This window comes from Lemur catta, chromosome 2 (assembly GCF_020740605.2).
Source record: "Lemur catta isolate mLemCat1 chromosome 2, mLemCat1.pri, whole genome shotgun sequence".
In the NCBI taxonomy this organism is placed as follows: Eukaryota; Metazoa; Chordata; class Mammalia; order Primates; family Lemuridae; genus Lemur; species Lemur catta.
In genome coordinates this window covers 60361351-60374638 of record NC_059129.1, presented here as the reverse complement: position 1 = coordinate 60374638, position 13288 = coordinate 60361351, and positions in this window count along the sequence as shown.

The following is a 13288-nucleotide window of genomic DNA, read 5'->3' as shown; positions in this document are numbered from 1 at the left end:
GATTTTTACGAGAATTGTCTAATCACAAGTGGTCACTCAAACCAGGAACTGTTACAGCACTAACTGGCATGTAATTCCATTAACACACAGCCTGACTCTTTTGGGTGTCTCCTCTATAAATGAGAAGGTGGTAGGAGTGTTCCCGTCTCCCCCAGCTTGAACATTCTGTGATTCCAAAGTAGGACTCTAACGTAGCCCTGATTTGATTCTGGCTCCTTTTCTTTTCAGGACATTAACATAAGGTAGAACATGCTTCCTGTGTGTCTCTAGTGTTAAACTTTAAACACAGCATACCATACAAAGAACCCCGTATGCACTAAACCTCTTTTTCTTTTTTTTTTTTTTTTTTTTTTTTGAGACAGAGTCTCACTCTGTTGCTCGGGCTGGAGTGCCGTGGCATCAGCCTAGCTCACAGCAACCTCAAACTCCTGGGCTCAAGCGATCCTCCTGCCTCAGCCTCCCGAGTAGCTGGGACTACAGGCATGCACCACCATGCCCGGCTAATATTTTCTGTATATATTTTTAGTTGTCCATATAATTTCTTTCTAATTTAGTAGAGATGAGGTCTCGCTCTTGCTCAGGCTGGTCTGGAATTCCTGAGCTCAAACGATCCTCTGGTCTGGAATTCCTGAGCTCAAACGATCCTCCCGCCTCGGCCTCCCAGAGTGCTAGGATGACAGGCGTGAGCCACCGCGCCCGGCCTGCAGTAAACCTCTTCGGCTCTGTGGGACAGGGAGCCGCCACACCTTCCCATGTGTGTGTCCGCACTGCTTGGGGAAGGACCTGAAGGTGAATAACCCAAATGTAAAACTGAGGCCCTCCTCATCTATATTTCATTAATCACACTTTTATTTGGCCTCTTTGAGGTTAGTTCCTAATGTTTGGAGAATACATCTGAAAAAGAACTTTGTATAATTTTTTACGGTGTATTTTAAATTTACCCCAGTGTAGGAAAAAAACGGTGGGAGATGATTTAAATGTGGTCCTTTATGAAATGAGGTCAAGGGATTAAACAGCCTCTCAAGTGCCCACACTGGCCCAAGTCCCAGGATTTGAAGTGAGATTCCTGAAGAAGCAGAGGCAGAAGCAGAGTAATGTCGAAAGTGCGAAGTTTGGATAAAAGGAAGAAGTGAAATGTTGATGTAATAAATGCACCAGAGAAGGAGTGCTGCTCTAGGGCAGGCATTTTTCCTATGATCTGAGTTAAATAGTAGTGGTGTCAGCGGCCTTTTAAATCTCTGAGAACCACCGGTGGTTTCACCGGGGCTTCACCGCTGATGCAGAAGGTGTTCTAGAAGGGAGTGGGGTGGGGAACGCCTTGTACCAAGCACCTCCTGAGTGTGAGGCACAGAGCTGCTTTCCTCTCCACATCTAGGTATTGGTGTTTGCCTTCCCCCATTTTGCAGATGAGGAAGCTGCAACCCAGAGAGGATAAAGAACCTTCCCGAGGTAAGCGTGATGCCAGTGTTCCAATGGGCCCTCCTTCTCCAAAGCTGATGCCAGCCTTTAGAGCTCACCATGCAAGGCGATGCCACGGAATGCGGCCCCTGGGATCAGCCCCTCTAGACACAACCCTAGCTGCATCGTGCTGGTGACTTCCCTTCTAACTAGGGCGACAGTCTGCCTACAGTGACTTCAACGGGATTTCGTATTATCTGTGAAGTCCGCATTATCTAGTGAGATATTCAGCTCATGGAGAAGAGACGTTGGGAGAATCATTCAAAGAAATCCCGAAATGTTAAAATATCTCATTTAAAGCTTTGAAATATTTAAAGGGCCTTTACACTTACTGTACTATTTCCCTCATTCTGTGATGCCATTGAGCAAAAGAAACTGCCAAATCATAAAAGCTCATAGCAAATCATATCAGTAAATCTAATAATTTTTTTCAGGAAAAAACCCCACATTATGTGTTCATAATTCTGTTTTTAAAAGAACTAATGGTAGCATATGCTTATTTGTACAACTACGTAGCGCTTGCTTTTTCAGCATTACAATATAACTCTTGAAGCTGAGCTCCTCTCAGACACTAAAGACAGACAGTTTGAAATCGTTTCAGCCACACGTAGGTCTATAGCATCCCGGAAATGTGATGCTGTCCCCGACCCCTGCTTGCAATTCTACAGCATCCCTCACCAAGTGCCTACGCGGCTCTAGGCATCTTGCCAGTTGCTGGGAAAACAACAAATGAAAAGATAACCTCATTCCGGGGGACGGGCAAAGACAAGCAGGCAAAGTAACTGCAAATTATGGGAACTATTGTGAAGGAAAGCAGGGTACTGACACTGGGGATAATCTGGTAGACTTGGACAATTTTGAGGCACATGGGAAGATGGAGTTTCTAGCTATGTGGTTAAATTGGTAGTTCATATTTTCCTCAACTGTATAAGACATCAACTGGAAGTTTCACATGTCTAGAAAGTTATCTGGAAGCTTCTGATAGAGCTGTCTGTTGTCCACCTGAATGATAGTCCTTCATGCGTGAACCAGTTCTGCCCCTGGCTCTGACAGTTCTGTGAGCACTCGGAGGCTTGGCAATTCCTGCAGCCCTCAATGGCATTGCCAGCATGTGATGGGCAGTCTTCTACGTTGAGGACTTTTCCTTTTAGCCCTGCATCATAGTGTGATCTCTGAGCATGTTTTAAAGTGACAATTAAGATCCAAATTTACATGAAATCCAACTGAACAGTACCAATGTCAACTAAAGACAGATGGATCCATGGATGATTTTGGTGCATGGCAATGGCGGGTGCACAAGCAGCAGCAGCAGCTACGTCATGTCCTGCCTGGCAGCTGACAAAGGTCTTTAATGAGAAGGACAGGACAAATCTCCATTTTGGAAGGTCTAACATGGGGAGTTGGGGGACTGTGCATTATAATCTCACTCCACCCTGGGATTCTAGACAACCCACTGGATTCCAAGACCGTTGAGGGCAGGTTCTGTCTCTTATTTGTCTCTGCATCCCTGGTGTGTGCCCCACACAACACAGCACTGAACACATAGTACATGTGCAATAAATGTTTTGATGAATAAATAGAAGTGTTCGGGAATGATTAGACAGTATGGTGCATAATGGGAAAAATGCGCTTTCCAGCCACTGAGACCTGAGTGTAAATCCTGCCATCACTCAGTAACCATGTGACCTTGTCAAGTTACCTAACCTCCTAAACCTCAGCGTGGTTCTCTGGGATTTGAGAAAATAAGCAGAGATCACATGGTCTACGGGGGGTGGGGGGAGGCGGGAAGGATGCACAGAAAGAATTATGGTCCCCACGTAACAGTTAATAGTTATGTGAGGTCATAAAGCCTGCTAATGCTACGGCGGGAATCAAGCCTGTTTCCATCGACCTGGACTGCCAGAGCAGCTCATCTGAATTATAAAACCTCTAGGAGGGTGGGCCTGGCAGCCCCAGGGACCTTTTCCCAAGACCCATAGTTTCTCCCCAGAATCCCTCACTAAATCTTTCCAGCTTGCTGGGAAACCAAGGCTCACACTGCTGAGGTCAGGGACTATGAGAGTCTGTAGTGAATTGGCTCTTGGGGGACTACAACCAAGGTCCCCTGGGATCACTAGCTTCCCTCCGCCTCGGGGCCACCTCTAGACAGTTCCTTCGCAAAAGATAAAATCCCGAATCTCTCCATGGCCTCCAGGCTCCCATATCTCCGTCCCTCTTCCTTGCTCACCACTTTCAAAAGCCACACTCACCTCTTTTTTTTTTTTTTTTTTTTTCAGTTGGCCAGATAATTTCTTTCTATTTTTAGTAGAGACAGGGGGTCTCACTCTTGCTCAGGCTGGTCTCGAACTCCTGACCTAGAGCAATCTACCCGCCTCGGCCTCGCAGAGTCGGGCGTGAGCCACAGCGCCGGGCCCACACTCACCTCTTGCGTGGTTCCCTAGAGAGGCCGTTTCCATCACAAGGCCTTTGTCTTCATCCCCAGATATCTACTTACATGGCCTGTCCCCGCACTTAAAAGTCCCCTCTCTCCCCAAAGAGGCCTTTCCTAACTACCAGATCTAAAATATCACCACTTCCCCCCCCCATAACACACACACACACACACACACACACACACACACACACACACACACGCATTCTCCTACTTGGCTTTATTTTTCTTTGTAACACTTTCACTGTGCTATATAGTTATTTATCTGTCTCCCTCCTGGAAAACATGGGCTTTTTCTTCTGCCTGGCACAGAGTCTCAAAGATTTGAGTAAATGAATTTGTGAATGAATGAACATGAGATGATTCATGTAGCTGTAGCCGCGCCCTCCCTGGGGGGGGCTGTCACCTTGTCTCACTTGCGAAGGGCACCGTGCTTTTCATAGCCCTGAGGTTGTCGATAAGGCAGCTTAATCACCTCAGAACAGCGGGCCCAGCTAGATTTCGGAACAGAGCATGTGACGGTGAACAGTCAAATGCCACCGACGTTAAGAATTAATGAGCTTTCTGTTCTCCTACGAATGTAATGTATAAATTGTGTTGCTCTGTGCCATTCGGATTTGGAACTGAAGACAAAAATAATCATGAAGGTGAAGGACGGCCTTGGAGACTATTTTTAGAAACCCCCAACAAATGAGATGTTTTTTTTTTTTAAAGGCACTCAGTCTCTAGCCTTATTGGATTTTATGACCTCACTTACCTGTTTCTGAAATTGTAGTTTGGGAATAATGATCTCCCCAATTTCTCCCGCCATTATAAGAGCTAAAAAAGAGACAGCTCCTGGTAAGAAGGGAGTGGAGAGATAGGAGCTCAGTCCAGCGAAGAAACTAAAGAAATCCGTAGGTCACACCATTGTGAATAATCCTCAAGTTTATTATTAAGATCACTTCCCATGGGGCCAGTTCCTGCTGGGCCGTGGGGACGTGCCCACAGCAAAACGGTGCAGTGATTTGCCAAAGAGCTTTATGGGCACAAGTTCCGATATCGTGACAACGATCTCGTTTGCTGCCCTGAGAAATAACTTTTCTGCAAAGCTGGGGGCAATAGGATTTAGAGTACAAGGGGAGGAAATGACCTTGACAGAGGAGACACTTATGCTCAGTGGCCTTGCTCTTCTTTCTCCGACAGACAAAAAATCATGCTGTCTGCTAACTTTGCCTGTTTCTTCCCTCATTTTCAGTTTTTCTCAAACTAAGACCCAGAACAATCACTGGGTGAAAGCATCGCTAGATTTTTATAGGACCAACCAAGGATGCTCATTGTAGTGCTGTTTATATATAATAAAAAAATTGTTAACCTTCAAAGTACCAATAGATTACATAAAGGAGATGCCTCATTCATAGCTTAGACAGTATGCTACAATCAAACACACTTTGGAAAAAAATTGAACAATGTGATAAAATGGTCATGGAAATATTAAATGAAAAAGCAAATTATCAACCAGTTTATATCACATTTCTTCCTATTTGTTAAACCAGGGTCATACAGGTATGAAAAAAGATGGGAAATATGCATATCAAAATATCAGAGGGTCATCCTGTCCTCATAACAGCTGGAAAAATGGGAGTGACATATCTGGGTGGGAGGATTATAGGTGATTTTTATTTTTCCCTTTGTTTTTTCTAACATTTTCAAAAGTTTCTGCAATAAATGTTAATTATTTGTATCATGGGGAAGGCCATTAAATTTTTTTGAAAGAATCAATCAGCCCATCACCTAGTGATTCAACCTGTTTGAAATGAAAACTTTTCCCAAAAATGGAAGAAAATCTCTTTCCCCTATAGATACTGCTCTTGGTTTCTAAATCACGGTTTTATAGAAAAAGAATACTTTGATTGTAGAGGGAGGCATAAAGCCATGCAATCTTGCTCAAGTCATTTAATATTCTTCAAATGAATTGCCAACCCCTAGTGTATTAGAAAACACATAAATCAGAGGTCCAAGTTCATGCTCTGCCACTTAACTACTTTGAAACCTCGGGCAAGGCAGTTCCCTCACAGTCAGTTTCCCCATCTGTAAAATGGAGGCCATGGTCACTCTTCTGTTGACCTAACAATATTACTACCCAGTAATAACCCCACATTGCCTGGAAAGTAAGGTAGGGCCATTGTCACAGAAATACAGTCAGGACTCTTCTTTTGACATACGGTATCTTTTAATAGAAGACCAGAGAGGAGGCTGATTCAGAAAAATAAAGCCCTGCAAGGAATGAACTGCCAGGGAAAAGCAGTGAGTCACCCATGCTCGACTGCTGCAAAAGGCAGAGGAGGCAGGAAACATTATCACACGGGAGCCCACTGAGGTCTGCGGCAGGGATGCAAGTTCAGCCTTTTCCAAAACAATGTGGGCTTTACAGCTAAATATTTTGACTGCTCTGCCATCTGGCACATCAGTTCCCAACCAGCCTGGTTTCTAATGACTCTTCCTGGATAGCTTCTTGGCCATCTTGTTGCAGAAAACTGGAGAACTGGGTTGCAGTTCTACTCAGCAAACACTCAGGCTCAGGGTCACAGCTAGGCAAACTGAACAGGCTTCCGAAGTTTGACATCAGCACTGTCAACTTTCCCTTTTTGGTTCTTTTCTCATCTTCCCTTGATCTATACTAGATGTTCTTCCCTTACTTGCAAAACACTTTATAGTAGTCATTTACCCACTAGTAAGAATTTACAATCTTACGTCTCTTCTTCCAGTGGCATTTTAAGTTTGTTTTTTATGGTTAGGTGACATGATGTTAGGAAAGACAATAGTGAATGGGGTGTAAGGAGAGGAGGGAGGTCAGGTGGATTTAGGGGAGAAGCCACTCTCTTTCTCCCAGGGCAGGGGTACCTACTCTCTCCCATCCTAAAGTCTGGTCTTAAAACAATGTCAGTGGAGGCTGCTTTGGGAAACCCAATACTAAACTGGAATATTCATGCAAATGAATAATTTGCAGTGCTGAGAGCTTTCTTTAAAACTCCAAAGATCAGAATAAAATGCAAACTCTTCACATCGGCCTGGAGCCCACAAGATCTGGCTCCTGTCCACCCCTGCTAGATCATCTCTACCACTGCCCCACCCCCACCCCCACCCCCACTCCCATTCCCTCCATACCAGCCACACAGGGTTTCTTCCCGAACAAGCTAAGCTCATTTCTGCCTGGGAAGCTTTGCACTTACCATTTTATCTCCTGGAACACACCCTCGCCTCGTTCAGCGGGGCTTCATAGGAGTAGAGTTGGGAGATAAAACTCAGGACATAATAGTTGTATTTGAATTTCAGATAAATACTGAATCATTTTTTAGTACATGTATGTCCCAAAGATTGCATGGGACATATTCACCATCTATGTCAAACTCAAATTTAACCCGGTACCCTGTATTTTTATTTGCTAAAATCCGGCACCCATGCATGGGCAGCCTTTCCTACCCACCTCATCCAGCTCCCTCACCTCTCCCTTCCCTATTTTATTGTTTTCAAAGCACTTACAACCACACAAAATTACTTGTTTGTTGTTAGCCTCACCCACTAGCCCGAGAGAAAGTTCCATGCAGACAGAGACTATCTCTTTGATACCTGGATCATAGTAAATAAAATTTCATGTGAAGGAATGAATGAATGAGTTTTACATGCACATTTGCTTTTGTTCGATCTTTTACTTGTGGGGAAAAAGCAGATAACTTTCAACATGAGCTTTTGCTCAAGGTTTTCTGCTCTTTGTCTCCTTAGCTTCTTCCATCGTCTACTGCACTGGGCACTGGACGCCTTGCTGACGACTTCTGCCTTCCTTTCTGACAGTGCCTGTCCCGCTGGAACCCTAACTTCCCTGCCCACCTCCAACACTCCCCGCCCCCAGCACAGGTACCACCTCTCTTACCCATCTTCTCTGATGCCTGACATTGCACAGAGACCCACTGCTTCTGCTTTGAGGCTTCAAATGTGAGCGCTGGCCAAAGACCACGGTTTGTCCATTCTCTGTGATGCAAATGAATTTACCAAATTATTTCCTGGGAGCAGGTTTTGGTTTGGAGAAAGAAGAAAGCTTCCTGGGGCCCAGCGATTACGTGAAGTAGCCTTGGACAGGAGGAAGAGGTACAGAAAAGTGAAATTACAGGTAAACTTCCATTTTGTTTAGGCCAGGGGTGCTTTCTGTAGGTACTAACCCTCCTCAGCCCAGGGCACGTTAAGGACTACTGGGAACCCTGTCTCTGTCCTTCCCTTCACCATCAGCTCTCAAGAGAACACTCTGGAGCAAGGCTTCAAACCTCCACTAGCAATCAAAGGCGAGAGGTCAGATTGGCTTCTCTTTCCTGCTCCGGAAACCTGGGTACAGAGAGAACAAGTGACCCAAGGTCAGTCCCAGGGCCCGGCTCAGGACTCAAGGCTCCCACCTGGCAGTAACTGGAAAACAAAATGAATCCCAAGGGGTGAAGCATTGCAGGGGCTGAAAAATGAGGCTTGCATTCCCGTAATCCACCAGATTGCTCCTGTAGAGCCTCTTGATTGACTTTGGTTTTCTTTGTGCACCATTTTGAATCCCTGTTGCATATTTGGGTCAGAGCAATGGAAGGGACACATGACTTGCTTTAAAATTAGCCTCAAAACTCATTGTGTAACAGCTCTCGTTTTCATTAAATGGAATGGTTTCTTGAGAGGACAAGCACAGCATTTGTAATGAGTCCGTCTGGTTGAGTCATCTTGGAGAAAATCCTTTAGATTCACTAAGACTCAATGTTTCCACCTGTAAAATGGGGTATAGATTTTGTTTGAAAGAAAAGAAATAAAAGATAGCAAAATAAAAGTAACCACCTCTAGACCCTAATACATACTCTCTCTCTCTCTCTCTCTCTCACTCTGGACACACACACACATAATCTTCGGGGCTTGCCAGAGGTAAAGAACCATCTGTTCTAGTCCCAAAAGACAGGACAAAACTAGAGAAGGAAAGAAATGCTTACTTTCTAAATCATGCTATCACCAGAGACCAGGGTTGATGTTCTGATAGTCTTGTGAGCTCAGAGAACATATTTTCAGTCTTAAGCAAAACTTTTCTTTCTAAATATTTCTCCTGGGACAGTGAGATAATCTTCACACAAATTCAAAATCAGCAAACAGAAACTAACAAAAAACCATTCTGGTCGTCATTCATCCTTCCCCAAGGACAAAAAGTTTCCCAAGATTTCTGACTTATCTTGGCAACATCTGCAAATAAACCTGAATGACCCAAAGGCTAAATAGATGCAAAGAACTGGGCGTGACTATGTATGTCCAAAATGTGTCTTTATAGCAACGTTTCCCGTGGTCGTCTGAGTTAGAGAAATGGTTGACTATAACATACGTGTCATTTCCAAGGTGGTGATGGGGGGCTGAGGGCTGGGAGACAGGGTGCTGAAAGGATAGCCCTTTAAGTAGAGGGACAAAGAACACATGACTGTTGCTTAGAAACCACCTGGCATGGGGTTTGTCTGTAGCAGCCACACATGTGCCTGGACGATTCAGGTAGGTCTTCGGGGTTAGACCTGGGCTCAGAGCCCAGCTGGGCCACTTACAGCCATGTGGCCTGGGGCAAGCTACTTGGCCTGTTTGAACTTCAGCTTCCTCATCTGTAAATTGGGGTTAATAATAGCACCTATCTCGTAAATCAGGCCTAGTAAATGCTCCTCATTATTAGTTATTACCTTTAGCCCTAATTTTCTAGGGCTGCCATAACAAATTGCCACAGACTTGGCTTAAAACAACAGAAGTCTATGCTCTCACAGTTCCGGAGGCCAGAAGTGCAAAATCAAGCTACTGACACGGCCGTGCTCCCTTTGAGTCTTTTCTTGCCTCTTCTACGATAGCTTCTGCTGACAGTCATAACTTGACCGTCATTCTTGACTGGCGCCTGCGTCTTATAATCCTTGCCCTCTCCTCTCCTCACTCTGGCTCTCCTCTGTTTGTCTCTTTTTTTTTTTTTTGAGACAGAGTCTCACTCTGTTGCATAGGCTAGAGTGCCGTGGCATCAGCCTAGCTCACAGCAACCTCTAACTCCTGGGCTCAAGCAATTCTCCTGCCTCAGCCTCCCGAGTAGCTGGGACTACAGGCATGTGCCACCATGCCCAGCTAATTTTTTTTCTATGTATATATTTTTAGCTGTCCAGATAATTTCTTTCTATTTTTTTAGTAGAGACAGGGTCTCGCTCTTGCTCAGGGTGATCTGTTTGTCTCTTATAAGGACACTTGTCATTGGATTTAGGGCCCCCCCCAGATAATCCAGAATGATTTTATCTCAATATTCCTAATTTAATACATCTTCAAAGACCCTTTTTCCAAAAAAAGGTCATATTCCCATGTTCCAGGGATTAGAATGTGGACATATGTCTTTGGGGGCGACCACTCAACACCCTACAGTAATGTTTGTATCTTTATGTATCGATAGTGCAGTGTTGGCCTTAGGGTGTGTCAGGAGGGGACCCGGGCCCCTCTCTTTAGAAGGCCCTTGGTCACATGGCACTCAGCACTGGCTCAGCGAGATCTGTAACCTTGAACTTCGCTAGTGACTAATGCCATTCAGGGAACCTCTACATCTTCTGACCTATGTTCTCCAAACAAAAGGTAGCCACACTCTGGGCGTGGTGGCTCGTGCCTATAATCCTAGCACTCTGGGAGGCTGAGGTGGGAGGATCGCTTGAGGTCAGGAGTTCGAGACCAGCTGAACAAGAACGAGATCCCTGTCTCTACTAAAAATAGAAAGAAATTAGCCAAGTAACTAAAATAGAAAAAATTAGCCGGGCATGGTGGTGCATGCCTGTAGTCCTAGCTACTCAGGAGGCTGAGGCAGGAGGATCGCTTGAGCCCAGGAGTTTGAGGTTGCTGTGAGCTAGGCTGATGCCACGGCACTCTAGCCCGGGCAACAGAGAGAGACTCTGCCTCCAAAAAAAAAAAAAAGATATTATTATGAGAGATTTAAAACACCATGACATAAATGATAGTGATTTATAGGATGAAACTAAAATAATCTGTGATAGTGTATGTGATAACAGAAATATACCACATGCAACCCAATTACAATGTCTGACATATAAAATTCATGATTCATTTCCAAATCAAAGGTTGCTTTAAGAATTTTAATGACAATTTCAATTTCTGCTGCCTCTAAAGAGCAAAGTTTCTCTAAATTGAAATTTAAAAAAAAACAAAAACTAAGATTCAAGAAAGGTAATCTAGTTTGCCATTAGTGTCAATAGAACACAAATTATATGAACATATTGATTATAATAGCATAATTGTATAATAATTTTCCTGAAATGAAAGCAAGAAACATTAACCTCATAGATAAATATACAATACATGAATTATGTATATCTTTATTTTCTTATTCAAACATGTCAGCCCGTTAACAGAACACCCACAGGTTTGTGATAATAATAAAGTCCAATTCTTTCTTTTTATTTTTGGCAACTTTCAGTCACCTAAAAACTATGGATTTTATTTTTTTTCCCCAGCTTTATTGCTATGAAGATATATTTACCAAAGTACAAGGATGGAACAAAGTTTATTAAAATATTAGACTTTCATACATAATCTCACCTCTCCAACTCTGCAAATGACAGGGCCGGTCTGACTTTGGGATTCAGGGTCTCCATCCATAACATGGGAAACACCTGCACTTAATAAGCATTTTCTTGACTTAGAATCCTTCTTTGTCCCTTGGCAGCATGACACCTTGCCTATCTAGGAAGATGGTTATCATTTCCAGTCCCCCAGGGTCATCAAAGGAAGTTCTTTCTCCAACATCCAGTGCATAGTAATTCACTGGGAACTAGATGCCTTAACGGCCTTGGGCCGTCAGCGTGGGAACCTTAGGAGGGCTTTGGAGGTTTGCCTTCACTTGCAAAAGCACAGTGCTCTTATCTCTGCAGCATCCTCCTTCCATAGGCCCCAGGTCCTAAATTTATAAACAAATAGGCTCATCTGGCCAAATGCACACACGCAACTAGGTACAGCCTCTCCTAGGTGTCCGTTTTGCTTTTTCCTCCCTTAGAATATTCTCAAATTACCTTACATTCCTTCCAACAGAATCTATCGCCTTTGTTTCTAACCATGTGTTGTGTTAAAATTCTAATTCTGCCGGCAAGAAAATGTAGTACCTGTCATAACTAGAGGGTCCCACATGTCACGACTGCTTCTCAAGGTCGACAAGTGTGAGCCTCTGCATCACGTGATGTGTGCGATGCCGCGTGCTGGATGGAGGTTTCCCCACGGGGCCCCTGCAGGCGTGCGCTGCGCAGGGGGCCACGCTGAGTGGGGCTGACGTGCAGCTCTGCGCTCCCTGCCAGGGCTGGAGCTAAGGTGCCATCTGCTCTCCTAGTTACGGCTCCTGACCCACCCTGAGCGATATCCTTTTCTAGTTTATCCACCCAGAGGTGCACTTTTTCTAATTCTCATAAAAGCATTTGTCTAGGCTGGAGGTGGCGCTGCTCACGTCTGAGTCTCTCCGCTGTCCTCCTCTCCCCCTTCCTCCACAAATCAGAGGCCAGGACAGGCAGTTAACCTAGATGGAGTGAAACAGCCGTGTGAGATAATAGTCCCAAGTTGTTTACAGCGCAAACAGGCAGATCACCTGCCCAAGTGAATCGCCCTTTGAAACCTGCACTTGCATAACAAATGGATAACAGAGGGCAACCCCCGAACAAATTATACTCCAGCTCCCCTGACCTGGAGCCTGCCCTGGCCAAGTTAGAGGCCAACATGCAAACGAGCTGAACAGGCCTGGTGGCTTCCTTCCAGCCCGTGGGCTCCCGCAAAAGTGCCCCCTTAAAAAGGTCCCATCGTTTTGTGTCCTTGTGGCCTCAAAGAATCTCTCCAGGCTTTCGGGCTCTACCTTCTGTCACGCTGCTTCCCCTTACCTGTTCTTTCTATACCAGAGGTTCTCAACTGGGGTGATTTTGACCAGCACCCCCCACCACCAGCCCAGGGACAATTGACAATGTGTGGAGACATTTTTGGTTGTCACAACCCGGGGGAAGGAGTAGAGTCCAGAGATGCTGCTAACCTGCCTACGATGCACAGGACAGACCTACACAACAAAGAAGTATCTGGTTCTCAATGTCAATAGCGCCAGGGCTGAGAAAGCCAAGGTTGCACACCCTTCCCAGGATCCCTTCACTTGGATCTGGCTCTTACTCTCTTGACCGATGGTGCTTCGGCACCTTGGTCCTGAGGCTGCCCTCACCTGCATGTAGATGTCGGCTTCCTTTTTCTTTCACATCTTGAAACCGCTAAACAAAAGCAAGGCAGCCCCTACCTCACCGGGTTCCTATAGATCCTTTCAAACACCTGAGCCCTGTGATTACCTCAGGCCATTCTGTGGCTCTTCCTACCACC